Here is a 26,245-nt window from a genome sequence, read left to right as displayed (position 1 = left end):
AGGCCAGTCACTGGCCAATCAAGAGCTGGCAGTGGAGTGAAAGGGTTCGGTTTTGATGAAGTTGTAGGTGTGAGGAGGCCAGTCACTGGCCAATCAAGAGCTGGCAGTGGAGTGAAAGGGTTCGGTTTTGATGAAGTTGTAGGTGTGAGGAGGCCAGTCACTGGCCAATCAAGAGCTGGCAGTGGAGTGAAAGGGTTCGGTTTTGATGAAGTTGTAGGTGTGAGGAGGCCAGTCACTGGCCAATCAAGAGCTGGCAGTGGAGTGAAAGGGTTCGGTTTTGATGAAGTTGTAGGTGTGAGGAGGCCAGTCACTGGCCAATCAAGAGCTGGCAGTGGAGTGAAAGGGTTCGGTTTTGATGAAGTTGTAGGTGTGAGGAGGCCAGTCACTGGCCAATCAAGAGCTGGCAGTGGAGTGAAAGGGTTCGGTTTTGATGAAGTTGTAGGTGTGAGGAGGCCAGTCACTGGCCAATCAAGAGCTGGCAGTGGAGTGAAAGGGTTCGGTTTTGATGAAGTTGTAGGTGTGAGGAGGCCAGTCACTGGCCAATCAAGAGCTGGCAGTGGAGTGAAAGGGTTCGGTTTTGATGAAGTTGTAGGTGTGAGGAGGCCAGTCACTGGCCAATCAAGAGCTGGCAGTGGAGTGAAAGGGTTCGGTTTTGATGAAGTTGTAGGTGTGAGGAGGCCAGTCACTGGCCAATCAAGAGCTGGCAGTGGAGTGAAAGGGTTCGGTTTTGATGAAGTTGTAGGTGTGAGGAGGCCAGTCACTGGCCAATCAAGAGCTGGCAGTGGAGTGAAAGGGTTCGGTTTTGATGAAGTTGTAGGTGTGAGGAGGCCAGTCACTGGCCAATCAAGAGCTGGCAGTGGAGTGAAAGGGTTCGGTTTTGATGAAGTTGTAGGTGTGAGGAGGCCAGTCACTGGCCAATCAAGAGCTGGCAGTGGAGTGAAAGGGTTCGGTTTTGATGAAGTTGTAGGTGTGAGGAGGCCAGTCACTGGCCAATCAAGAGCTGGCAGTGGAGTGAAAGGGTTCGGTTTTGATGAAGTTGTAGGTGTGAGGAGGCCAGTCACTGGCCAATCAAGAGCTGGCAGTGGAGTGAAAGGGTTCGGTTTTGATGAAGTTGTAGGTGTGAGGAGGCCAGTCACTGGCCAATCAAGAGCTGGCAGTGGAGTGAAAGGGTTCGGTTTTGATGAAGTTGTAGGTGTGAGGAGGCCAGTCACTGGCCAATCAAGAGCTGGCAGTGGAGTGAAAGGGTTCGGTTTTGATGAAGTTGTAGGTGTGAGGAGGCCAGTCACTGGCCAATCAAGAGCTGGCAGTGGAGTGAAAGGGTTCGGTTTTGATGAAGTTGTAGGTGTGAGGAGGCCAGTCACTGGCCAATCAAGAGCTGGCAGTGGAGTGAAAGGGTTCGGTTTTGATGAAGTTGTAGGTGTGAGGAGGCCAGTCACTGGCCAATCAAGAGCTGGCAGTGGAGTGAAAGGGTTCAGTTTTGATGAAGTTGTAGGTGTGAGGAGGCCAGTCACTGGCCAATCAAGAGCTGGCAGTGGAGTGAAAGGGTTCGGTTTTGATGAAGTTGTAGGTGTGAGGAGGCCAGTCACTGGCCAATCAAGAGCTGGCAGTGGAGTGAAAGGGTTCGGTTTTGATGAAGTTGTAGGTGTGAGGAGGCCAGTCACTGGCCAATCAAGAGCTGGCAGTGGAGTGAAAGGGTTCGGTTTTGATGAAGTTGTAGGTGTGAGGAGGCCAGTCACTGGCCAATCAAGAGCTGGCAGTGGAGTGAAAGGGTTCGGTTTTGATGAAGTTGTAGGTGTGAGGAGGCCAGTCACTGGCCAATCAAGAGCTGGCAGTGGAGTGAAAGGGTTCGGTTTTGATGAAGTTGTAGGTGTGAGGAGGCCAGTCACTGGCCAATCAAGAGCTGGCAGTGGAGTGAAAGGGTTCGGTTTTGATGAAGTTGTAGGTGTGAGGAGGCCAGTCACTGGCCAATCAAGAGCTGGCAGTGGAGTGAAAGGGTTCGGTTTTGATGAAGTTGTAGGTGTGAGGAGGCCAGTCACTGGCCAATCAAGAGCTGGCAGTGGAGTGAAAGGGTTCGGTTTTGATGAAGTTGTAGGTGTGAGGAGGCCAGTCACTGGCCAATCAAGAGCTGGCAGTGGAGTGAAAGGGTTCGGTTTTGATGAAGTTGTAGGTGTGAGGAGGCCAGTCACTGGCCAATCAAGAGCTGGCAGTGGAGTGAAAGGGTTCGGTTTTGATGAAGTTGTAGGTGTGAGGAGGCCAGTCACTGGCCAATCAAGAGCTGGCAGTGGAGTGAAAGGGTTCGGTTTTGATGAAGTTGTAGGTGTGAGGAGGCCAGTCACTGGCCAATCAAGAGCTGGCAGTGGAGTGAAAGGGTTCGGTTTTGATGAAGTTGTAGGTGTGAGGAGGCTAGTCACTGGCCAATCAAGAGCTGGCAGTGGAGTGAAAGGGTTCGGTTTTGATGAAGTTGTAGGTGTGAGGAGGCCAGTCACTGGCCAATCAAGAGCTGGCAGTGGAGTGAAAGGGTTCGGTTTTGATGAAGTTGTAGGTGTGAGGAGGCCAGTCACTGGCCAATCAAGAGCTGGCAGTGGAGTGAAAGGGTTCGGTTTTGATGAAGTTGTAGGTGTGAGGAGGCCAGTCACTGGCCAATCAAGAGCTGGCAGTGGAGTGAAAGGGTTCGGTTTTGATGAAGTTGTAGGTGTGAGGAGGCCAGTCACTGGCCAATCAAGAGCTGGCAGTGGAGTGAAAGGGTTCGGTTTTGATGAAGTTGTAGGTGTGAGGAGGCCAGTCACTGGCCAATCAAGAGCTGGCAGTGGAGTGAAAGGGTTCGGTTTTGATGAAGTTGTAGGTGTGAGGAGGCCAGTCACTGGCCAATCAAGAGCTGGCAGTGGAGTGAAAGGGTTCGGTTTTGATGAAGTTGTAGGTGTGAGGAGGCCAGTCACTGGCCAATCAAGCAGTTCCATGTGTTTGTCTCAAATTCTGGAGATTATTGACGGTCTTTGAGTTGTCATCAACTCCCATTTGGCTGGGGGCACGAATAATATCGTCCTATCCTAGTCTATTGTGGATTGATACTGCAGTTTATTAAATAGCATTGGCTACATTAATGTGTGACAGTAACAGTATAAACAAACATCCAGTGTTTGCTCATTATGTGTTGACAGTCAACATTATGTTGTAATTGGTTTCAATGAGTATAGGCCTTCAAGCATCGCACTTCTCCTCAAATAAAAAAATACTAGGCTCCCTTAAATGGTATTGTATGTGTGAGGCACATTCTCAATAAGCAAGATATAACATAGGCCTACTGTTGATAAGGCATTATAGGACTGAAAATGTTGAATAGCGTATGTTTGGAGGAGGTTGTCTTTGGTAACGGGACAAGAGGTGCTCTTTGGAAATGGGATGGATACAAGTCGAATGGAGCATGCACTACAGATACGCCTATGTGAATTGAGAATATTGCAAAAGCAAGTCGGCAAAAGCCTCGCGAGTATACCATTTAGAAACCTTTTATGGATAGACTACTTGGCTAATACATGGCCAGGATAAGAAAGACATCAGTCGCATTGCTGTTGAACCAGCTTTGGTTATGGCAGTGTGAGGGCAGCCTACTGTTGGAGTCGACATTTTGAACATTGAGATATTAAATAAATGATAGGAAAGAAGCATAGAATCAAAGGAGAAAGAGACTGGGCCTCAGTAGAAAGACAGATAGCTGTGGAATGTGTTGGGGGACGGGAGCAGAGCGCGGTGTTGATACAGGAAAGACAGATGGATTAGAGGAAGGAGGGGTTGAGGTCAGGAGGTGAGGACAGATTCCCTTAAGGGAGTAATAAAGGTTTGGTATCCTGTTACCCTCTTTACTCTCTTCCTGTAGGACCATAAAATGTAAGGATTGGAGAGAAAGAAGGAGTGTCTTAAGTGGGATATAAATATCTGGGCGTCTGAATACAGCTCTACAGAACCTTTGGGAAGAATTCAACTTGGTTAAAGCTTCTCTAGTGTCCGTGAGTTATTTACTCTGAAAAATAAGAACCTAACACTACAAAGGGCTTGATTTTTTTAACAAACGAAATGGAAAACAAGCAATTGTTACAGGAAAATAGTGTCACCCGATGATCTCATTCCATGATGGGCATATAGCCTACATGGAGGGGTTTTACATGATCTCATCTCTCATTCCATGATGGGCATATAGCCTACATGGAGGGGTTTTACATGATCTCATCTCTCATTCCATGATGGGCATATAGCCTACATGGAGGGGTTTTACATGATCTCATCTCTCATTCCATGATGGGCATATAGCCTACATGGAGGGGTTTTACATGATCTCATCTCTCATTCCATGATGGGCATATAGCCTACATGGAGGGGTTTTACATGATCTCATCTCTCATTCCATGATGGGCATATAGCCTACATGGAGGGGTTTTACATGATCTCATCTCTCATTCCATGATGGGCATATAGCCTACATGGAGGGGTTTTACAGACATCCAAAATAATATAATAGCCTACATAGATAAAAAAGGAGATGGTCTGCTCTGCCAAATGTGATCTTTTAATAAAGCTTTGGTGTTTAAGATTTATTTCAAAGTGGTCTCACAAACCAAACCGTTTATTGATAATCCCCACTGGGCACAGACATCCGTTTAAGGTCTAGTTAGTTTTGAGTTGTCAACCAACATGAAATGAATTTGAAAAAAGTTGGGTACATTTTTCTTTCGACAAAATGCCCTTACTTTGATGACTTTTTACAAATCCAATCAGTTTTCCATGTTGATTCATTGTCATCACATTGATTTTTTGGGATGAAATAAGGCGGAAACAATGTTGATTAAACCAGTTTTTGCCCAGTGGGTATTGACTACTTGCCTGCATCTAGCCGAACTAGGGTGTAAAAAAATTAAGTAATGAACACTTTTTTTACCAGGTAAATTGACTGAGAACACATTCTTATTTAAAGCAACAACCTGGTGAAAAGTTACAGGGGAGATGAATGAGCCTATTGGAAGTTGGGGTTGATTAAGAGGCCATGATGGTATGAGGGCCAGATGGGGAATTTAGCCAGGACACCTAGGTTATCCCCCCAGGGGTCTTTAGTCAGGACACCCATTTAACATCCCATCTGAAAGACAGCACCGTACACAGGGCAATGTCCCCAATCACTGCCCTGGGATAGTTACAGTATTTCAGAACAGAGAAAAGAGTGCCTCCAACTGGCCCTCCAACACCACTTCCAGCAGCATCTGGTCTCCCATCCAGGGACTGACCAGGACCAACCCTGCTTAACTTCAGAGGCAATCCAGCAGTGGGATGCAGGCTGGTATGCTGCAGGCACAGTCAAGAGTTGCAAAAGAGAGGTTCTATTAGGCAAATTCAGGTGTGTTTATGCCCGTTTCATTCCATTTGATTCCGTTCAAGAAATTTTTTTCAACATAATTGGCGAAATGAACACCCCTGATCACACGCAAACACAGTTAATTTTCACAGCAGTCATATACAAACAGCATGATATTCTTTCTCGTTGTAGAACTCCTTCCCTCCGTCTACGTTGCTCTCCTTCTCTCACATTTTCCCTTTGTGGACTTCAGTGAGCAACACATCAGCTGTCTTTGACCAGGCAAAAAAACCTTTCCAAGCCAAACCTTCATATCATAACCGCTACACACAGCCTACCTACATCATCGTAGCTACTAGAACTAACAAGTTAGTAAACCCGCTACAATCATGCAGTACAGTGTAGGCAGCAAGTAGTTTAGCAGTTACACCGGCAGGCCCCAATGGCAATAAATTAATCAAATCAAAAGCTTGAGTTGGAAGAATTCCAGTGTTGGATAGCCATAGCCTGCTAGCTAACATAGCATCCCTCTAGGCTCAATTAGCTAGCAGCATTCACTTCATAAGTGAAAGTTAAAAGAAAATATAACAAAATATAGCTCTCTCTCGAAACAAATTTGTTCAAAACTGTTAAACCATCGTCTGCTCTGATAACTTCCGGAGGACGTCCTCCAACGTTTCATAATTACTGTGTAAGTCTATTGAAGGGAGTAAGAACCATGACCCTCCTAGGTTTTGTATTGAAGTCAATGTATCCAGAGGAGGACAGAAAATAGCTGTCCTCCGGCTACACCATGGTGCTACCCTACAGAGTGCTGTTGAGGCTACTATAGACCTTCATTGCAAACCCATGTTTTAATGAATTATTTGGTGACAATATATTTCGTTTAGTTTTATCTATGTTTCATTTATTTTTTATTTTTTACATAGCATGACTCCAAAAATGTACCTCGACATTATGATTCTTCTATCAACAATTGCGCAAGAAATCGTTTCCACCACAACTTGTCACATAATTAATTTTACAGACACAAAAAGTTCCACCTTGTAAAATGAACAAATTGTCTGTCAACATCTCTGATATTGAACCTGCACGATTTTCTTTGTAGAGTGGAAACGTGGCCAGACAGGAATTTATGCTACTCTGCTACATCAGTAATGTGAAAGCAGAGGTCTGGCCCCGAGACCATCCTAGCTAGAATACAGCTTTATTGATAAGTAGATGGTCATTTTACATGAAGGAAAATTGTATGCCCTGCTTCAGCTCTTTAAAAGTATTTTTGTGGTAGTGGGAGAAGTGTTCTGATATTATATTTGAAAAGCAGAGAAGTAGACTAAGATTTCATACACTCCAAGTTTTTGTCTAACTTGTTGGGAAAGTGGTCAAAATGTCTGTTTTTAAAAGTTGATGCAGTTACTAAAACAGCTGTTTTTGATTTCAGCTGTTCTGATTTCAGCTGTTCTGATTTCAGCTGTTCTGATTTCAGCTGTTCTGATTTCAGCTGTTCTGATTTCAACTGTTCTGATTTCAACTGTTCTGATTTCAGCTGTTCTGATTTCAGATTTGAGAAGCAGAGAAGTATATCAAGATTTCATACCCTCTATGTGTTTGTCTAAGTTGTTGGGAAAGTAGCTGATTTACGTCAAAAGTTAGTGTTTACAGTGAATAGAATGTTGGAAGTCACAGCTTCAGAATGGGATTTGTTTTTAGAATGTTGAAGAAATCCCATTAAAGTGTATGAAGTTTAATAAAAGTTCAATCGTTTAAAAAGTATAAATGGTTTCTAAAAGTGTATGTAAGCACAATATTTCTCGATCAGTTTGCATGTTTTAAAGTTTGGCATTTCTATCTTAAAAATGTGTAAAAGGAGTAGCCTTGTAAAGAATAATGAAATGTATAAATAAGTGGCGCTTTCACAAGCCACACTAAAGATGTAGATGTTTTGATGTAGGACGTGTATAGCGTCCAGGAAGACAAAATGGTGGGATCAGGATATGTTGACTGTATTTTATTAGATTTTCTTGTATCTTTTATTTGATTTATTTATTTATTCTATGCATAGGGATTATTGTTGTTTTGTCTGAATTCCATCGGGGACCACATTGAAAATAAGTGGAATACTTTTTAATGTGGTATCCCCTGGGTTGTACTCAGTGCATTTTTTGCATCAATTAAACAAGGGCAGGATATGGCATCTATAGGATATTGGTACAAATTAGACTCAGGTTGCCAGTTCACTCTAGTCCAGAACAGATTTCCCGTCAAACTCAGTATTTGAACTGCCGACCCTCCGGTTCTGGACCGCCTCTCTAACCTTTTAACCTCCAGTACCCCCAACAGTACACATTTTCGTTGTAGCCCCGGACAAGAACACATCATTCAACGGCTTCTTTCCAGCTTCTACCTACAAGCCATAAGACTCCTGAACATCTTGTCGAATGGACTATTCGCATTGCCCCCCCACTCTCCACACAAACATCTATGCATAGTCACTTTAATTAACTCTACCTACATGTACAGTTGAAGTCGGAAGTTTACATTCACCTTAGCCAAATACATTTAAACTCAGTTTTTCATAAATCCTGACATTTAATCAGAGTAAAAATTCCCTGTCTTAGGTCAGTTAGGATCACCACTTTATTTTAAGAATGTGAAATGTCAGAATAATAGTAGAGAGAGTGATTTATTTCAGCTTTTATTTCTTTCATCACATTCCCAATGGGTCATAAGTTTACATACACTCAATTAGTATTTGGTAGCATTGCCTTTAAATTGTTTAACTTGGGTCAAATGTTTCGGGTAGCCTTCCTCAAGCTTCCCACAATAAATTGGGTGAATTTTGGCCCATTCCTCCTGACAGAGCTGGTGTAACTTAGTCAGGTTGGTAGGTTTAAATGCTCACATACGCCACAAATGTTCTATAAGATTGAGGTCAGGGCATTGTGATGGCCACTCCAATACCTTGACTTTGTGAAGTGCACCAGTCCCTCCTGCAGCAAATCACCCCCACAACATGATGCTGCCACCACCGTGCTTCATGGTTGGGATAGTGTTCTTCAGCTTGCAAGCCTCCCCCTTTTTCCTCCAAACATAACGATGGTCATTATGGCCAAACAGTTCCATTTTTGTTTCATCAGACCAGAGGAAATTTCTCCAAAAAGTACGATCTTTGTCCCCATGTGCTGTTGCAAATGGTAGCCTGGCTTTATTTATGGCGGGTTTTGAGCAGTGGCTTCTTCCTTGCTGAGCGGCTTTTCAGGTTATGTCGATATGGGGACTTGTTTTACTGTGAATATAGGTACTTTGTAACCATTTCCTCCAGGATCTTCACAAGGTCCTTTGCTGTTGTTCTGGGATTGATTTGCACTTTTCACACCAAAAGTACGTTCATTTCTTGGAGACAGAACGCATCTCCTTCCTGAGCAGTATGATGGCTGCACGGTCCCATGGTGTTTTTGCTTGCATACTATTGTTTGTACAGATGAACGTGGTACCTTCAGGCGTTTGGAAATTGCTCCCAAGGATGAACCAGTCTTGGTCTACAATTTTTTTGATTTTCCCATGATGTCAAGCAAAGAGGCACTGAGTTTGAAGGTAGGCCTTGAAATACATCCACAAGTACACCTCCAGTTGACTCAAATGATCAATTGGCCTATCAGAAGCTTCTAAAGCCATGTCATCATTTTCTGGAATTTCCCAAGCTGTTTAAAGGCACAGTCAACTTAGTGTATGTAAACTTCTGACCCACTGGAATTGTGATACAGTGAGTTATAAGTTAAATAATCTGTCTGTAAACTGTTGTTGGAAAAATGACTTGTGTCATGCACAAAGTAGCTGTCCTAACCGACTTGCCAAAACTATAGTTTGTTAACAAGAAATGTGTGGAGTGGTTGTAAAACTAGTATTAATGACTCCAACCTAAGTGTATGTAATCTTCCGACTTCAACTGTACATACTATCTCAACTAACTGGTGCCCCGCAACATTGACTCTGTAGCGGCACGCCCTTGTGTATATATATATATATATCTTTAATTACTTGTTGCTTTCATCTCTTATTCTTATCCGTATTTCTTGAAACTGTTGGTTAGAGGCTCGTAAGTAAGAATTTTTTATTTGACATTTTACTGTAAGGGCTACACCTGTTATATCTTGTGTATGTGACTAATAAAATCTGATTTTATTTGATGATTAGTTGACAAGTAGCCGAGGACTGGAGTTGGGAAACACTGCTTAGGCTACCTGTCACCCCGGTGTCAGTCATCTGTCTCTTGCCAGTCCATAGTGAAGGAGCTGCCGGTGGTGCTGTTGTGACTGTTGTTGTCATCGCAGCAGTCCTCTGCATCGGAGAAGGAGGACATGTAGTGGAGGCCAGTGACTCTGTGGTAGCCCCCCTGGAGAGCCTCGGGAAGGGCAGTCAGTTCCATGGCCCTTCGGCTGGTTCTCCTCACCGACAGACTCCACACATCAATCAACTGTGAGCACATGGCACAGCCCATTGTGGGTTTATGGAGAGCAATACACACAGAGTGGAATTGGCTTGTATCGTTGAATGCTGATAGAAACGCACACACACGTTTTATCACATGAAGTCACTGATTCCCACAGACAGACGGCGAGACAGACACCGCGAACCGTTACGCATGTGATATCACTCACACAGACAGACGGGTGGACAGATGTGACAGGTAAGTAAGTGAAACAGACATGACACTCACTGACACACACAACTCTCTTTCAGTGGCGCAGTCTGACTCAGACCTCCAGTGAGTGCGTCTTCCCTCGGAATGGATTTACAGGAGGACTATTTGAACCCTTGCCCCAGGCCGAGCGGGAAAGAGGTGTGTAGCTACAACAAGAGAAGAAAACAGAGGGAGTAAAAAAAAAAAGCGAAGTCAGACGTGGGTTGTACGTCGACCGCAGCAGACAGCTGCCTCACATCGAACCCAGCCCCTAGGGCATCTCTGAGGTCACCGCCAGTTGAGGAGTCAAAGGGTTATGGATGAGCTCCCATAACTTGCTCTTCTCTTTCTCTTAGTGCAATTCAGATGAGGACAGGCGTCCAACACAATGTCAATATTTACATCAGATATTAGTCTGTTCTGTAAAGTGCCAGTAGGGAGGGAGAGTGATGGAACAAGTGTTAGATATTTGTCCCCCTCTCTCCTTAATCCAGGATATGGTTCATCTGCAGTATGGTTTACTCTGGCTCCAACTAGTGTTTTCAATCCAAAACCGTGGTCCTGGTCAGGCTTTGGTCATGCAAGGGTTGTCCTCGGTGTGAGGTCCTCAGGTCTGTTTTAGCTCAGGTTGTCGAACAGAGACGAGCCTGAAAAGAAAGAGAGAAGAAAAGGAAAACGAGGGGTTAATAAGTCTGGTCTCCCAGTCCTTCCTGTCCAGTCACACAGACACAACAAGGCTAACAAACACAGTTGTCTGCCGGGGTCGAACACACACATTCCAGTGACGTGCAGTCGGGATAGGCAATGCTTACCCTGTGATAATCTAAGAAAAAAGCTGTTATGAAAATGTTTTTTTTCTCTCAATGATTCTGTTTGTTATGCTCAAAATGTGCTAAAACTGCATCAAAACCCTCAGGAAAGGCACTCGGGTATTCACGTCTTCCTTTCCATTCATTCAAACTATTGATGCGAGCAGCTATTTAATTACTACAGTGACTTAATGGACAGGGTCAGCATAGGCCTCGCTGCTTTGCCGAGCTCCATTTGTTGCATTGAGCCTATTTCCTATTTTGCACATGCGTATTGCATAAATGTTGTGTGGGTAAGCCACGGGTAAACCCTGCACGTTTGGGCATGTCCCTTGAACCGAACGAAGCTAGCTAGCTACTGTAGCAAAAACAACCTGACAACTGCTGCACCTCAAACAAAGTTGGATTTCCAAGAAAAATGATAAATTCAGAGAGGGAGACCAACACTAGCGCTTCCTGACCATAAATCAGAGAAAGAGGCAGAAAATCATCTGTTTGAATGCACCAGACTGCCCGACAGACACAGGAACCTGGAGCAGACATCTGATCAGAGATGAGAGGAATGTTTTACAATATCAGTGTTCAAATGAAAGCCAGGTTTGATCATTTAGTCATTCTTGGCCCTACAATGCTGTCTGTCACCAAGAGGTTTACCCTGAAGGACAGACAAATTTACTTCATTCACAAGTAAAGGAAGGTCTAAATGCATTTGAGGACTAGGCTACTGTTGAATGGACATGAGAATAGACAACATTCATTTGGTCATCCTTGGCCCTACAATGCTGTCTGTCACCAAGAGGTTTACCCTGAAGGACAGACAAATTTACTTCATTCACAAGTAAAGGAAGGTCTAAATGCATTTGAGGACTAGGCTACTGTTGAATGGACATGAGAATAGACAACATTCATTTGGTCATCCTTGGCCCTACAATGCTGTCTGTCACCAAGAGGTTTACCCTGAAGGACAGACAAATTTACTTCATTCACAAGTAAAGGAAGGTCTAAATGCATTTGAGGACTAGGCTACTGTTGAATGGACATGAGAATAGACAACATTCATTTGGTCATCCTTGGCCCTACAATGCTGTCTGTCACCAAGAGGTTTACCCTGAAGGACAGACAAATTTACTTCATTCACAAGTAAAGGAAGGTCTAAATGCATTTGAGGACTAGGCTACTGTTGAATGGACATGAGAATAGACAACATTCATTTGGTCATCCTTGGCCCTACAATGCTGTCTGTCACCAAGAGGTTTACCCTGAAGGACAGACAAATTTACTTCATTCACAAGTAAAGGAAGGTCTAAATGCATTTGAGGACTAGGCTACTGTTGAATGGACATGAGAATAGACAACATTCATTTGGTCATCCTTGGCCCTACAATGCTGTCTGTCACCAAGAGGTTTACCCTGAAGGACAGACAAATTTACTTCATTCACAAGTAAAGGAAGGTCTAAATGCATTTGAGGACTAGGCTACTGTTGAATGGACATGAGAATAGACAACATTCATTTGATTTATCAAGCTCGATTTTCATTTTGATGACACTTTCTTTTATGTTGTGAACTGCATTTTTCAGTCATTTTGTCGATATGTGAACATTTTGTCGATATGTGTGTAATAATATGATTATGTGTGTGCGTGTGTGTGTTTGCGCGGGCTGGGTGAAGTGCATTGGAAGAATTGTAAATCCATTGTGAAAGGACATGGAGTTTGCAAACTATTCAGATGAAATGTGTCCATATATTGGTATTTAAGTGCTACCTATTGGTTGTGACTGATTTCATCTGAATGGTTTGCATCATTCTATGGCTGAGCTGAGCAGTGTGTCAATTTGTTGGATGAAATGAAATATCCAGCAATCGTAGGCCATCGGTTGTGTATCTTGGGTACATTGGTATTTACATTTGGTGAAAATTGATTGTCAATTTCGGTGAATAGCCTTTGTCACTGTGGTTGCTGGAGCTATCTGTTGCATGGTGAACTTGGGCTTCATCAAGGTTTATTCGTGAGTAAATCTGGCTTTGATAATAGCCAGTGCCTACCCAGCCACCGATCTGACTGCACGTCACTGACATACACAGATTAGGAGAGGTTTATTCGTGAGTAAATCTGGCTTTGATAATAGCCAGTGCCTACCCAGCCACCGATCTGACTGCACGTCACTGACACACACAGATTAGGAGAGGTTTATTCGTGAGTATATCTGGCTTTGATAATAGCCAGTGCCTACCCAGCCACCGATCTGACTGCACGTCACTGACACACACAGATTAGGAGAGGTTTATTCGTGAGTAAATCTGGCTTTGATAATAGCCAGTGCCTACCCAGCCACCGATCTGACTGCACGTAACTGACACACACAGATTAGGAGAGGTTTATTCGTGAGTATATCTGGCTTTGATAATAGCCCGTGCCTACCCAGCCACCGATCTGACTGCACGTCACTGACACACACAGATTAGGAGAGGTTTATTCGTGAGTAAATCTGGCTTTGATAATAGCCAGTGCCTACCCAGCCACCGATCTGACTGCACGTCACTGACACACACAGATTAGGAGATCCAAAACAACATTCTGACTATCAATGTTATATTCTCTCTGTCATCTGTCACTCATACAACGTTTCTGGACCGACAGACTGACCTACCCAAGGTCAAACTGATCCATGCCAGTAATACTAATATCACACACACTAATAATACTGAATATGACTGTAGGTGCGGGTAAGGATGCCAGTCATACTGGCATACTGTTGGCCTGCCCTACACACACTGGGAGTAGGCCAGTAACCAATGGTTACTGCCTGGTAAAATCACCCAAGTTTTAGTAATGTAAAAAAATATATAATAATAATCATCGCCAAGCTAGCCAAATTCAGTCTGCTCAATGTGGCAAATCAAATCAAAAGTGTATTGGTCATGTACACAGATGTGCAGATGTTATCGTAAGTGTAGCGAAATGCTTTTGTTTCTAACTCCAACAGTGCGGTAATAATACCTAGAAAACAAAAGAAAATAATATGCACATGATCTTAAAAGTGAAAAGAAAATGAAGAAATATCAGAACGAGCAATGTCAGAGTGCGAAATGTATTTATACTGTTTATTCGACAGGTGGGTCTAATCCTGAATGCTGATTGGTTAAAACCGCATTCCAGCCGGCTAAATCTATAACGTTAAAATTCCTATTTCGTTTTTTTCCATCTGACTGCGCAGTCTCAGTCTCATCAGCCCAGCTAGGTAATTTATAAGCTTAATCATCTAAAAATCATCTAGACATTTAGACTAGCATTTAGTTTTCAACAGCAGAGATTTATATAAACCTCATCTCGCCAACATTTGCAACATTGTTTCAGTATTCAAATTCGATCTTCTGCTGTCCCATAGTAATGAATTTGTCAGCCAGTCGAGATCATGAATCAGGTGGCATAATTTTTATGGATGTATAAAAATAAAAAATCTATTGAAAAAAGGTCAAATGAAACAAAATGCAGCTAGTTTTCAGTCTTTCCAGCTTCCGTTTGAAGTGATTGTGTTAGCTGTGCTGTTGGCTAGCTCCTCTGAACAACAGAGCACATTTTCTAGGTCAGGCGAAATCACACCTCATTAGCTCATTGCTATGGATGTACCCAAATAAATGTCACTAGAAAACTGCTTAAACAAATGCAGCTACTTTGCTGTTATTCTGGCTGCACTTTTTAACAAGGCAAGTCAGTTAAGAACAAATTCTTATTTTCAATGACGGCCTAGGAACAGTGGTTTCACTGCCTTGTTCAGGGGCAGAATGACAGATTTTTACCTTGTAAGCTCAGGGATTCGATCTTGCAACCTTCCGATTACTAGTCCAACGCTCTAACCACTAGGCTACCTGACACACCATGAAGCTGTTGACCCAGCACTCGAGTATGTTGCCGAGAGCTTAACCTTTACGGACAATGCAGAGTTCTTATATAGTGAACACTAAAAATGCTTAGTCATGGCTGGTTCCACCCCTCCCATGCTGATCGGGGGGCACCACAAGCCATCCTGGGTTCATCCTGTGGTCATCTGCACCCAGTGTTGTTTTTACCCCACCCGGGCTTAGTTTCCCAGATGCCATGATTTTGAGACAATAAGGGAACATGTTCTACTCCTCCAGGCTCACTCTATCTCAATTATACCCACCACATCTTGTCTATGGAAGGCAGTCTTTAGGTTTTATCACCAAGTCAACTGCCAGCTCAAGCCCCAGAGGTCCAACTCAGGCCCATGGACACAGACGAGAGAGTGCTCAAACCTTATTTGACGCATAAACAGTATTATAACATAATCTTGTAATTTTGCTCTCACACTAGCTAGCAAGCAAGGCATAAGAACGTTGCCAGCAAGAATTTTAGAACGAACGAACGGATACAGCCCATAGATACAGAACAAAAAGACAGAACGACTGGGTCGCGTCTCTGGCAACAGAACTGATAGAATGAACGGCCAGCCGGCTTGGTTAGCAACCCTAGATTTGTGTCGGGACAATATGTTGTAGAACTTCTGTTTTTGACTATTTTTGTACATAATGTTACTGCTACCAGCTCTTATGATCAAAAATAACTTCTAGACATCAGGACTGCGATTACTCACCACGGACTAGCAGAATAATTTTTCTTCTTTCACGACACTGACGAGCCCGAGGTGGAGGATATACGGCTCCCTCGGGAACAGGCCCCAACCCCAGTGATCTGCTTGAAGAGGAGGCTGCGAAAGAGAGGCCGGAGGGCGGGCTGCCTTCTGAGGAGTAGGAGGCGATCAAATAAATCCCGACTCCCCTCAATTCTGCTCGCAAACTTGTAATCGTTGGACGAGTTATTGGGAAGATTAAACTACCAACCGGACATTAATAACTGCAACATTTTACGCTTCACGGATCGTGGCTGAACGACGACAATATCAACATACAGCTGACTGGTTATGCTATGCACCGGCAGGATAGAACAGCGGCATCTGGTAAGACAAGGGGCGGTGGTCTATGTCTTTTTGTAAACAACAGCTGGTGCACCATATCTAAGGCAGTCTTGAGACATTGCTCACCTGAGGACAGTTTATCATAATAAGCTGCAGACCACATTACCGACCGAGAGAGTTTTCATCTATATTTTTGTATCTGTTTACATACCACCACAGTCAGTCAGAGGCTGGCACCAAGATAGCATTGAATGAGCTGTATTCCGCCATAAGCAAACAAGAAAACGCTCACCCAGAGGCGGCGCTCCCAGTAGCCGGGGACTTTAATGCAGGGAAACTTAAATCCGTTTTACCTCATTTCTACCAGCATGTTAAATGTGCAACAAGAGGGAAAAGAACTCTGGACCACCTATACTCCACACACAGAGACTCATACAAATCTCTCCCTCGCCCTCCATTTGGCAAATCTGACCATAGTTCTGTCCTCCTGATTCCTGCTAACAAGCAAAAATTAAAGCAGGAAGCACCAGTGACTAGATCAATAAAAAAGCGGTCAGATGAAGCAGATGCTAAGCTACAGGACTGTTTTGGTAGCACAGACTGGAATATGTACTGGTATTCCCCCAATATCATTGAGGAGTACACCGCATCTGTCATTGGCTTCATCAATAAGTGCATCGATGACGTCGTCCCCACAGTGACCGTACTTTCCCCAACCAGAAACCATAGATTACAGGCAGCATCCGCACTGAGCTAAAGGGTAGAGCTGCCGCTTTCAAGGAGCGGGACTCTAACCCGGAAATCCCGCAATGCCCTCCGACGAACAATCAAACAGGAACAGCATCAATACAGGACTAAGATCGCGTCATACTACACTGGCTCTGACTCTCTTCGGATGTGGCAGGGCTTGCAAACCATTACAGACTACAAAGGGAAGCACAGCTGAGAGCTGCCCAGTGACACGAGCCTACCGGATGAGCTAAACTACTTCTATGCTCGCTTCGAGGCAAATAACGCTGAAACATGCATGAAAGCATCAGCCGATGTGGGTAAGACCTTAAGACAGGTCAACATTCGCCGCAGGGCCAGATGGATTACCACTACTATTACTGTACTGTGAGCATGCGCTGACCAACTAGCAAGTGTCTTCACGCTCCCTGTCCGAGTCTGTAATACCAACATGTTTTAAGCGGACCACCATAGTGCCCGTGCCCAAGAATACTAAGGTAACCTGCCTAAATGACTACTGACCCGTAGCACTCATGTCTGTAGCCATGAAGTGCTTTGAAAGGCTGGTCATGGCTCACATCAACACTACATCCCAGAAACCCTAGACCCACTCCAATTTGCATACCGCCCCAACAGATCCACAGATGATGCAGTCTCTATTGCACTCCACACTGCCATTTCTCACCTGTACAAAAGGAACACCTATGTTAGAATGCTATTCATTGACTACAGCTCAGCGTTCAACACCATGGTGCGCTCAAAGCTTATCAATAAGCTAAGGACCCTGGGACTAGACACCTCCCTCTGCAACTGGATCCAGGTGGTAAGGGTAGGTAACAACACATCCGCCACGCTGATCCTCAACACAGGGGCCCCCTCAGGGGTGCGTGCTCAGGCCCCCCCCCTGTACTCCCTGTTCACTCATAACTGCACGGCCAGGCACAACTCTAACACCATCTGTTACGTTCCCAGTTTCTGTGTTGTGTATATGCATGTGTGTATTTCAGGAATCTTCCTGGATTACCCCAAGCAACTGATTGGATGGCCCCCATTGCAAATTGGAGCTCTGACCCTGCCCTTTCGTCAGGGGATACAGCTTTCTGTAATTACCGACTCCTTATGCAGCTTGAAAAGCCAGTGTTCCTTTTGTTATGGGAGAGAGCTTCTTTGTGTGTCCTGTGTTTCGTTGTGGGACTATATGATTTGTTGTAAAGTATTTTGTAGCCGGTCAGGCAGGGATATGTTTTCCTTTTGTTATGGGAGAGAGCTTCTTTGTGTGTCCTGTGTTTCGTTGTGGGACTATATGATTTGTTGTAAAGTATTTTGTAGCCGGTCAGGCAGGGATATGTTTTCCTTTTGTTATGGGAGAGAGCTTCTTTGTGTGTCCTGTGTTTCGTTGTGGGACTATATGATTTGTTGTAAAGTATTTTGTAGCCGGTCAGGCAGGGATATGTTTTCCTTTTGTTATGGGAGAGAGCTTCTTTGTGTGTCCTGTGTTTCGTTGTGGGACTATATGATTTGTTGTAAAGTATTTTGTAGCCGGTCAGGCAGGGATATGTTTTCCTTTTGTTATGGGAGAGAGCTTCTTTGTGTGTCCTGTGTTTCGTTGTGGGACTATATGATTTGTTGTAAAGTATTTTGTAGCCGGTCAGGCAGGGATATGTTTTCCTTTTGTTATGGGAGAGAGCTTCTTTGTGTGTCCTGTGTTTCGTTGTGGGACTATATGATTTGTTGTAAAGTATTTTGTAGCCGGTCAGGCAGGGATATGTTTTCCTTTTGTTATGGGAGAGAGCTTCTTTGTGTGTCCTGTGTTTCGTTGTGGGACTATATGATTTGTTGTAAAGTATTTTGTAGCCGGTCAGGCAGGGATATGTTTTCCTTTTGTTATGGGAGAGAGCTTCTTTGTGTGTCCTGTGTTTCGTTGTGGGACTATATGATTTGTTGTAAAGTATTTTGTAGCCGGTCAGGCAGGGATATGTTTTCCTTTTGTTATGGGAGAGAGCTTCTTTGTGTGTCCTGTGTTTCGTTGTGGGACTATATGATTTGTTGTAAAGTATTTTGTAGCCGGTCAGGCAGGGATATGTTTTCCTTTTGTTATGGGAGAGAGCTTCTTTGTGTGTCCTGTGTTTCGTTGTGGGACTATATGATTTGTTGTAAAGTATTTTGTAGCCGGTCAGGCAGGGATATGTTTTCCTTTTGTTATGGGAGAGAGCTTCTTTGTGTGTCCTGTGTTTCGTTGTGGGACTATATGATTTGTTGTAAAGTATTTTGTAGCCGGTCAGGCAGGGATATGTTTTCCTTTTGTTATGGGAGAGAGCTTCTTTGTGTGTCCTGTGTTTCGTTGTGGGACTATATGATTTGTTGTAAAGTATTTTGTAGCCGGTCAGGCAGGGATATGTTTTCCTTTTGTTATGGGAGAGAGCTTCTTTGTGTGTCCTGTGTTTCGTTGTGGGACTATATGATTTGTTGTAAAGTATTTTGTAGCCGGTCAGGCAGGGATATGTTTTCCTTTTGTTATGGGAGAGAGCTTCTTTGTGTGTCCTGTGTTTCGTTGTGGGACTATATGATTTGTTGTAAAGTATTTTGTAGCCGGTCAGGCAGGGATATGTTTTCCTTTTGTTATGGGAGAGAGCTTCTTTGTGTGTCCTGTGTTTCGTTGTGGGACTATATGATTTGTTGTAAAGTATTTTGTAGCCGGTCAGGCAGGGATATGTTTTCCTTTTGTTATGGGAGAGAGCTTCTTTGTGTGTCCTGTGTTTCGTTGTGGGACTATATGATTTGTTGTAAAGTATTTTGTAGCCGGTCAGGCAGGGATATGTTTTCCTTTTGTTATGGGAGAGAGCTTCTTTGTGTGTCCTGTGTTTCGTTGTGGGACTATATGATTTGTTGTAAAGTATTTTGTAGCCGGTCAGGCAGGGATATGTTTTCCTTTTGTTATGGGAGAGAGCTTCTTTGTGTGTCCTGTGTTTCGTTGTGGGACTATATGATTTGTTGTAAAGTATTTTGTAGCCGGTCAGGCAGGGATATGTTTTCCTTTTGTTATGGGAGAGAGCTTCTTTGTGTGTCCTGTGTTTCGTTGTGGGACTATATGATTTGTTGTAAAGTATTTTGTAGCCGGTCAGGCAGGGATATGTTTTTATCAAAAGGACTGTGTTTTGATTATGGAAACTGCTCACTTTACATTAGTAATTATTCTGTTTTTGTTCCCAAGGGGGAAGGAGAAGGCAACTTGGGAGTGCTAAGGCAAGAGGCCTGCGGGCATACATATACCTGTAGTATGTACTCTGTCTATGCACACTAGGTAAGACCTGGGCGGACCACCCCCTGTATAAAGGTCAGGGCACCAGGTGGCGTTAAGTATAAGTAAGTAGTGGGTAGGTAGGTAAGGTAGAAGATGGGGCTCTTGAAATGTTCTTTTCTTTGGTTCCGTCCAGCCCCTTTTCCTCAAATTACCATGTGAAGGAAGAATAAATTCCCTGTAAACAGTAATATTCTCTGCCTCTGACATCCTTACCCGCACCTACAGTCATATACCTCTTTCACTCCGCGGGGAGTTGAGTGTAGCAGGGTGTTGCGTTCCTTCCTCCAAGAGGTGTGCGTAACACCATCATTAAATATGCCGATGACAACACCGACAACAACAAGACAGCCTACAGGGAGGTGGTCAGGGACCTGGCCGTGTGATGCCAGGACAACCTCTGCCTCAATTTGATCAAAGGAGATCATTGTAGACTACAGGAAAAAGAGGACCGAGCACGCCCCCATTCTCATCGATGGGGCTGTAGTGGAGCAGGTTGAGAGCTTCAAGATCCTTGGTGTTCACATCACCAAAAAACGAACATGGTCCAAGCACACAATGACAGTCATGAAGTGGACATGACAAAACATTTTCCCCCTCAGGAGACTGAAAAGATTTGGCATGGGTCCTCAAAAGGTTCTACAGCTACACCATCGAGAGCACTGATTGCATCACTGCCTGGTATGGCAATTGCTTGGCCTCCGACCGCAAGGCACTACAGAGGGCAGTGCGAACAGCCCAGTACATCACTGGGGCCAAGCATCCTGCCATCCAGGACCTCTATACCAGACGGTGTCAGAGGAAGGCCCTGAAAATTGTCAAAGACTCCAGCCACCCAAGTCATAGACTGTTCTCTCAGCTACCACATGGCAAGCGGTACCGGAGCGCCAAGTCTAGGTCCAAGAGGCTTCTAAACAGCTTCTACCCCCAAGCCATAAGACTCTTAAACATCTAGTCAAATGGATACCCAGACTATTCACAAATACCCCCCCTCCCCTCCACTGCCCCTCTCTGTTGTCATCTATGCACAGTCACTTTAATTAACTCTACCTACATGTACATACTACCTCCACATTGACTCTGTACCGGCACCCCCTGTAGATAGCCTCCACATTGACTCTGTACCGGCAGCCCCTTGTATATATTATTATGTTTCACTGCTCCTCTTTAATTATTTGTTACTTTTCTCTCTTATCTGTATTTTTTAAAACTGCACTGTCGGTTAGAGGCTCGTAAGTAAGCATTTCACCGTAAGGTGTTGTATTCGGCGCATGTGACCAATAACATTTGATTTGATCCTAACGTTTGGTATATTCAGTGTATTAAGGTGTGCAGACAGTATGGACTCAGTATATGAATAGAAAACGTTTGTACAGCAGTAGTTATATAGGATGAGCCATCACTAGAATACAGTATATACATATAACGTGGGTAAAACAGTGTGTAAACATTATTAAAGTGACCAGTGTTAAATGACTATGTACAGTAGATAGGGCAAAGCAGTCTCTAAGGTGCAGGATAGAGTATTGAGTGGTAACTGGCTAGTAAGAGTGACTAAGGTTCAGGGCAGGGTATTGGGAGGAGGCCGGCTAGCAGTGACTGTTTAGCAGTCTAATAGCCTGGAGTCTCTCGGTCCCAGCTTTGATACACCTGTACTGTCGCCTCCTACACTGAACAAAAATATAAAACGCAACATGCAACAATTTCAAAGATTTTACTGAGTTAAAGGAAATCAGTCAATTGCAATAAATTAATTAGATGCTAATTCTATCGATTTCACATGACTGGGAATACAGATATGCATCTGTTGGTCACAGATATCATGAAAAAAAGGTAGGGGAGTGGATCAGAAAACCAGTCAGTATCTGGTCTGACCACCATTTGACTCATGAAGCATGACACATCTATCTCTCCTTCGCATAGAGCTGATCAGGTTGTTGATTGTGGCCGGTGGAATGTTGCTGGATATTGGTAGGAGCTGGAACACACTGGCGTTCAAGTCAATCCAGAGCATCCCAAACAGGCTCAAATTGGTGACATGTCTAGTGAATATGCAGGAACATGGGACAGATCCTTGCGACATGGAGCTGTGCATTATCATGCTGAAACATGAGGTGATGGTGGTGGATGAATGGCACGACAATCTCATGACGGTATCTTTGTGCATTCAAATTGTCATCGATAAAATGCAATTGTATTTGTTGTTCGTAGTTTATGCCTGCCCATACCGTAGCCCCAACACCACCATGGGGCACTCTGTCCACAACATTGACATCAGCAAACCGCTCGCCCACTTGACACCATCTGCCCTGTACAGTTGAAACCAGGATTTACCTGTGAAGAGCACACTTTGCCAGTGAAGGTGAGCATTTGCCCACTGAAGTCGGTTATGACGCCGAACTGCAGTCAGGTCAAGACCCTGGTGAGGATGACGAGCATGCAGATGAGCTTCCCTGAGATGGTTTCTGACAGTTAGTGCAGATATTCTTTGATTTTGCAAACCCACAGTTTCATTAGCTGTCCGGGTGGCTGGTCTCAGACGATCCCGCGGGTGAAGAAGCCGGATGTGGAGGTTTTGGGCTGGCGTGGTTACACTTGGCCTGCAGTTGTGAGGCCGGTTGGATATACTGACAAATTCTCTAAAACGTCGTTGTGGTAGACATTATGGTAGAAAAAATGTACATTCAATTATCTGGCAACAGCTCTGGTTGACATTCCTGCAGTCAGCATGCCAATTGCACGCTCCCTCAACTTGAGACATCTGTGGCATTGTGTTGTGTGACAAAACTGCACATTTTACAGTGGCCTATTATTGTCACCAGCACAAGGTGCACCTGTGTAATGATCATGCTGTTTAGTCAGATTCCTGATATGCCCCACCGGTCAGGTGGATGGATTATCTTGACAAAGGAGAAATGCTCACTAACAGGGATGTAAACAAACGTTTGCCCATTTGAGAGTAATAAGCTTTTTTAGCATACTGAACATTTATGGGATCTTTTATTTCAGCTCATGAAACATGGGACCAACACTTGAGTTGAGTTTATATTTTTGTTCAATATAGGTCAGGGGTGGGCAATTCCAGTCCTCGAGGGCCTGTTTGGCGTCACAGTTTTGCCCCAGCCCCAGCTAACACACCTGACTCCAATAATCACCTAAATCATGATCTTCAGTTTCTAATGCAATTTGATTAATCAGCTGTGTTTGCTAGGGAAGGAGATTGTGTGACACAGGCCCCCGAGGACTGGAGATGCCCACCCCTGATATTGATGGTCCTTCCTGTGACACCAGGTTCTGTAGATGTTTCAGGTCATCAGTGATGTGCATGACGAGGAACTTGAAGCTTTTGACCCTCTCCACTGCGGCCCCATCGATGTGGAAGGGGACATAGTCTCTCTGCGGTCTCCTGTAGTCCACGATCAGCTCCTTCATTTTGTGGACTTTGAGGGAGAGGTTATTTTTCTGGCATCACTCCGCCAGGGCTCTCACCTCCTCCCTGTAGGCTGTCTCGTATTTCGTTGTAAGGTGGAGGTGATAAGATCCTTAACTAGCCTCTCAAAGCACTTCATGATGAAAGAAGTGAGTGCTACTTGGAAATAGTCATTTAGTTCAGTTACCTTTGCTTTCTTGGGTAGAGAAACAATGGTGGACATCTTGAAGCAAGTGGGAACAACAGACAGGGATATGGAGAGATTGAATATGTCTGTAAACACTCCAGCCAGTTGGTCTGCACATGCTCTGAGGACGCGGCCTGCGATGCCTTCTGGGCTGGCAGACCTGCGAGGGTTAACACACTTAAATGTCTTACTCACGTCGGCCAAGAAGAACGAGAGCACACAGTCCTCATGAGTGGCGGGGGTCCGCGTCGTCAGCCCGATGTGCTTTTCCTCAAAGTGTCCGCGACGTGTCTGGCTCTCCCTTTATAATCCGTCATTAATAGTCTGGAATCCCTGCCATATACGTCTGGTGTCTGAGCCGTTGAATTGCAACTCCACTCTGTCCCTGTACTGTTATATTGCCTTTTTGATTGCCTTACAGAGGTCATAGCTCGTCTGTTTGTCCACGTCCATGTTCCCAGTCATCTTGCAATTGTTAAATGCTGTTGTTTACGCTTTCAGTTTTGCGTGAATGCTGCCGTCTTTCCAGTTTTTGGTTTGAATAAGTTCTAATCTTCACAGTGGGAACAACATCCTCTATGCACTTCCTGTTGAACCGAGTCAGTGGCATTTGGCATTTGATGGTGCAGTATTCCAGATGGGGAGAACAATAGGATTTGAGTTCCTGTACGTTACCACAATCACACCATTAGTTGTTAATCATCAAACAAACCCCTCTGCCTTTCTTTTTCCCGGACAGTTCTATCTTTCTGTTTGTGTGATGGACAGAAAACCCCGCTGGCTGAATGGACAGTGGCAGTGCAACAGACAGAAATCACTTACTGTACGTATTTATTAGTCTGCATGCTGACACTCAGATACTCACATTACTAACTCATCATGTCTCTCCTAACACAAACTGCTGTACGGTTGATTTGTAATGCTTGTACAGTAGGTGAACATACACTGGGACACTGCTACATTTTCAGGCTTGATCTTTGTTTAGCATGTACACTACATGACATGGGTATGTGGACACCTCCTTGTCGAACATCTCATTCCAAAATCATGGGCATTAATATGCCGTTTGTCCCACCTTTGCTGCTATAACAGCCTCCACTCTTCTGGGAAGGCTTTCCACTAGATATTGGAACATTGCTGTGAGGACTTGCTTCCATTCAGCCACAAGAGCACTAGTGAGGTCGGGCACTAAGCAATCGGGGGAGAAGGACCTTGGTCAGGGAGGTGACCAAAAACCCAATGGTCACTGACAGAACTCTAGAGTTCCTCTGTGGAGATGGGAGAACCTTCCAGAAGGACAACCATCTGTGTAGCACTCCACCAATCAGGCCTTTATGGGAGAGTGGCCAGACGGAAGCCACTCCTCAGTAAAAGGTACATGACAGCCTGCTTAGAGTTTGTCAAAAGGCACCTAAAGGACTCTCAGACCATGAGAAACAAGATTCTTTGGACTGATGAAACCAAGATTGAACTCTTTGGCCTGAATGCAAAGCGTCGCGTCTAGAGGAAAACTGGCACCATCCCTACGATGGAATCATGCTGTGGGGATGTTTTTCAGCAGCAGGGACTGGGAGACTAGTCAGGATCGAGGGAAAGATGAATGGAGCAAAGCACAGAGAGATCCTTGATGAAAGCGACGGTTCACCTTCAAACAGGACAACAACCCTAAGCACACAGCTAAGACAACACAGGAGTGGCTTTGGGATAAGTCTATGAATATCCTCGAGTGATCCAGCCAGAGCCCGGATTTGAACCCGATCGAGCATCTCTGGTGAGACCTAAAAATAGCTGTTCAGCGACGCCATCCAACCTGACTGAACTTGAGAGGACCTGCAGAGAAGAATGGAAGGAACTCCCCCAAATACAGGTGTGCCAAGCTTGTAGCATAATATCCAAGTAGACTTGAGGTTGTAATCGCTGCCAAAGATGCTTCAACAAAGTACAGAGTAAAGGGTCTGAATACTTAAGTAAATGTGATTTTTTTAAATACATTTGCTAACATCTCTAAAAAACTAGTTTTGCTTTGTCATTATGGGGTAACAAGGCTGTAACGTAACAAAATATGGAAAGAGTCAAGGGGTCTGAATACTTTCCGAATGTACTGTATGAAGTGAAATGTGTTGCTTTTACTACTTTGCCACTTTACAAAAACAACATTTCTCTCATTCATTAAATAATCAGCAGCCCCCCTTATTTTCACCATCCAATATGTTGATATAGATATAGTTATAATGGTGGATGAGACATCCATGAATTATGAACAGTACCCTGAAACATACATGACCCAGTCGAAACCATCAGTTACAGGACATCGTACCGTGTGTGTATTATCCTATTTCCATGTAATCATTGTAGTGACTAATAATTATACCTTTCAATTACACCAGATAAGAGCATTATGATGTCTACTGTCAGTAGACTGTGACCTTCTGTCTATCGTCACATCATGATCAGCCTGTGTGCATCATGCAAAGGCAACTCGTTTGCATACAAAGAGCCATTACATCCAAATGAGCCAATGATGTCAGTCGCTGGGGCGAGGACGGGAGAGCCCCACCCGGTCCAATCAGAGCTACTGGTACAGTAGCCTGCACAGCATCCCTGTCATTACTACAGATCCTCCATGATTTCATTTAGCTCTATCACAGCCAAAGGCTTAAAGTAATTCTACAGCAGCTATTTAACAATCATCACTCATTCATTTCATGAGGTTTGGTTTCTCCTGAGTCATTCAATGTCTGTAACAGCTGAAACTCTAATCCTTACTGTGTGAAGTAACATTATGATAAACACTGTTCCCTCTGCAGTCAGAGATGCACAGAACACCGGATTG

The 26,245-nt window shown here is 44.2% G+C and overlaps 1 protein-coding gene across 2 annotated transcripts in view; it reads right to left on the bottom strand.

Annotated features, from left to right (window-relative positions):
• Positions 1–26,245, bottom strand: part of LOC109873805 (ubiquitin carboxyl-terminal hydrolase 20) — a 67,847-nt gene that overhangs the window by 4,235 nt on the left and 37,367 nt on the right. The window contains exon 25 of one of the 2 annotated variants that reach the window (XR_004206196.1): positions 9,583–10,669. The gene's annotated coding sequence lies outside the window, so the exon portion shown is untranslated. Of the gene's footprint in view, positions 1–9,362; positions 10,670–26,245 lie in introns of those variants that run through there. The other variant, XM_031809570.1, reaches the window with a different exon arrangement.

The sequence above is a fragment of the Oncorhynchus kisutch genome, linkage group LG29 (assembly GCF_002021735.2).
Source record: "Oncorhynchus kisutch isolate 150728-3 linkage group LG29, Okis_V2, whole genome shotgun sequence".
Classification (NCBI taxonomy): Eukaryota; Metazoa; Chordata; class Actinopteri; order Salmoniformes; family Salmonidae; genus Oncorhynchus; species Oncorhynchus kisutch.
The sequence above is the reverse complement of the archived record's forward strand: the minus strand, read 5'-3'. Positions and strand labels throughout refer to the sequence as shown.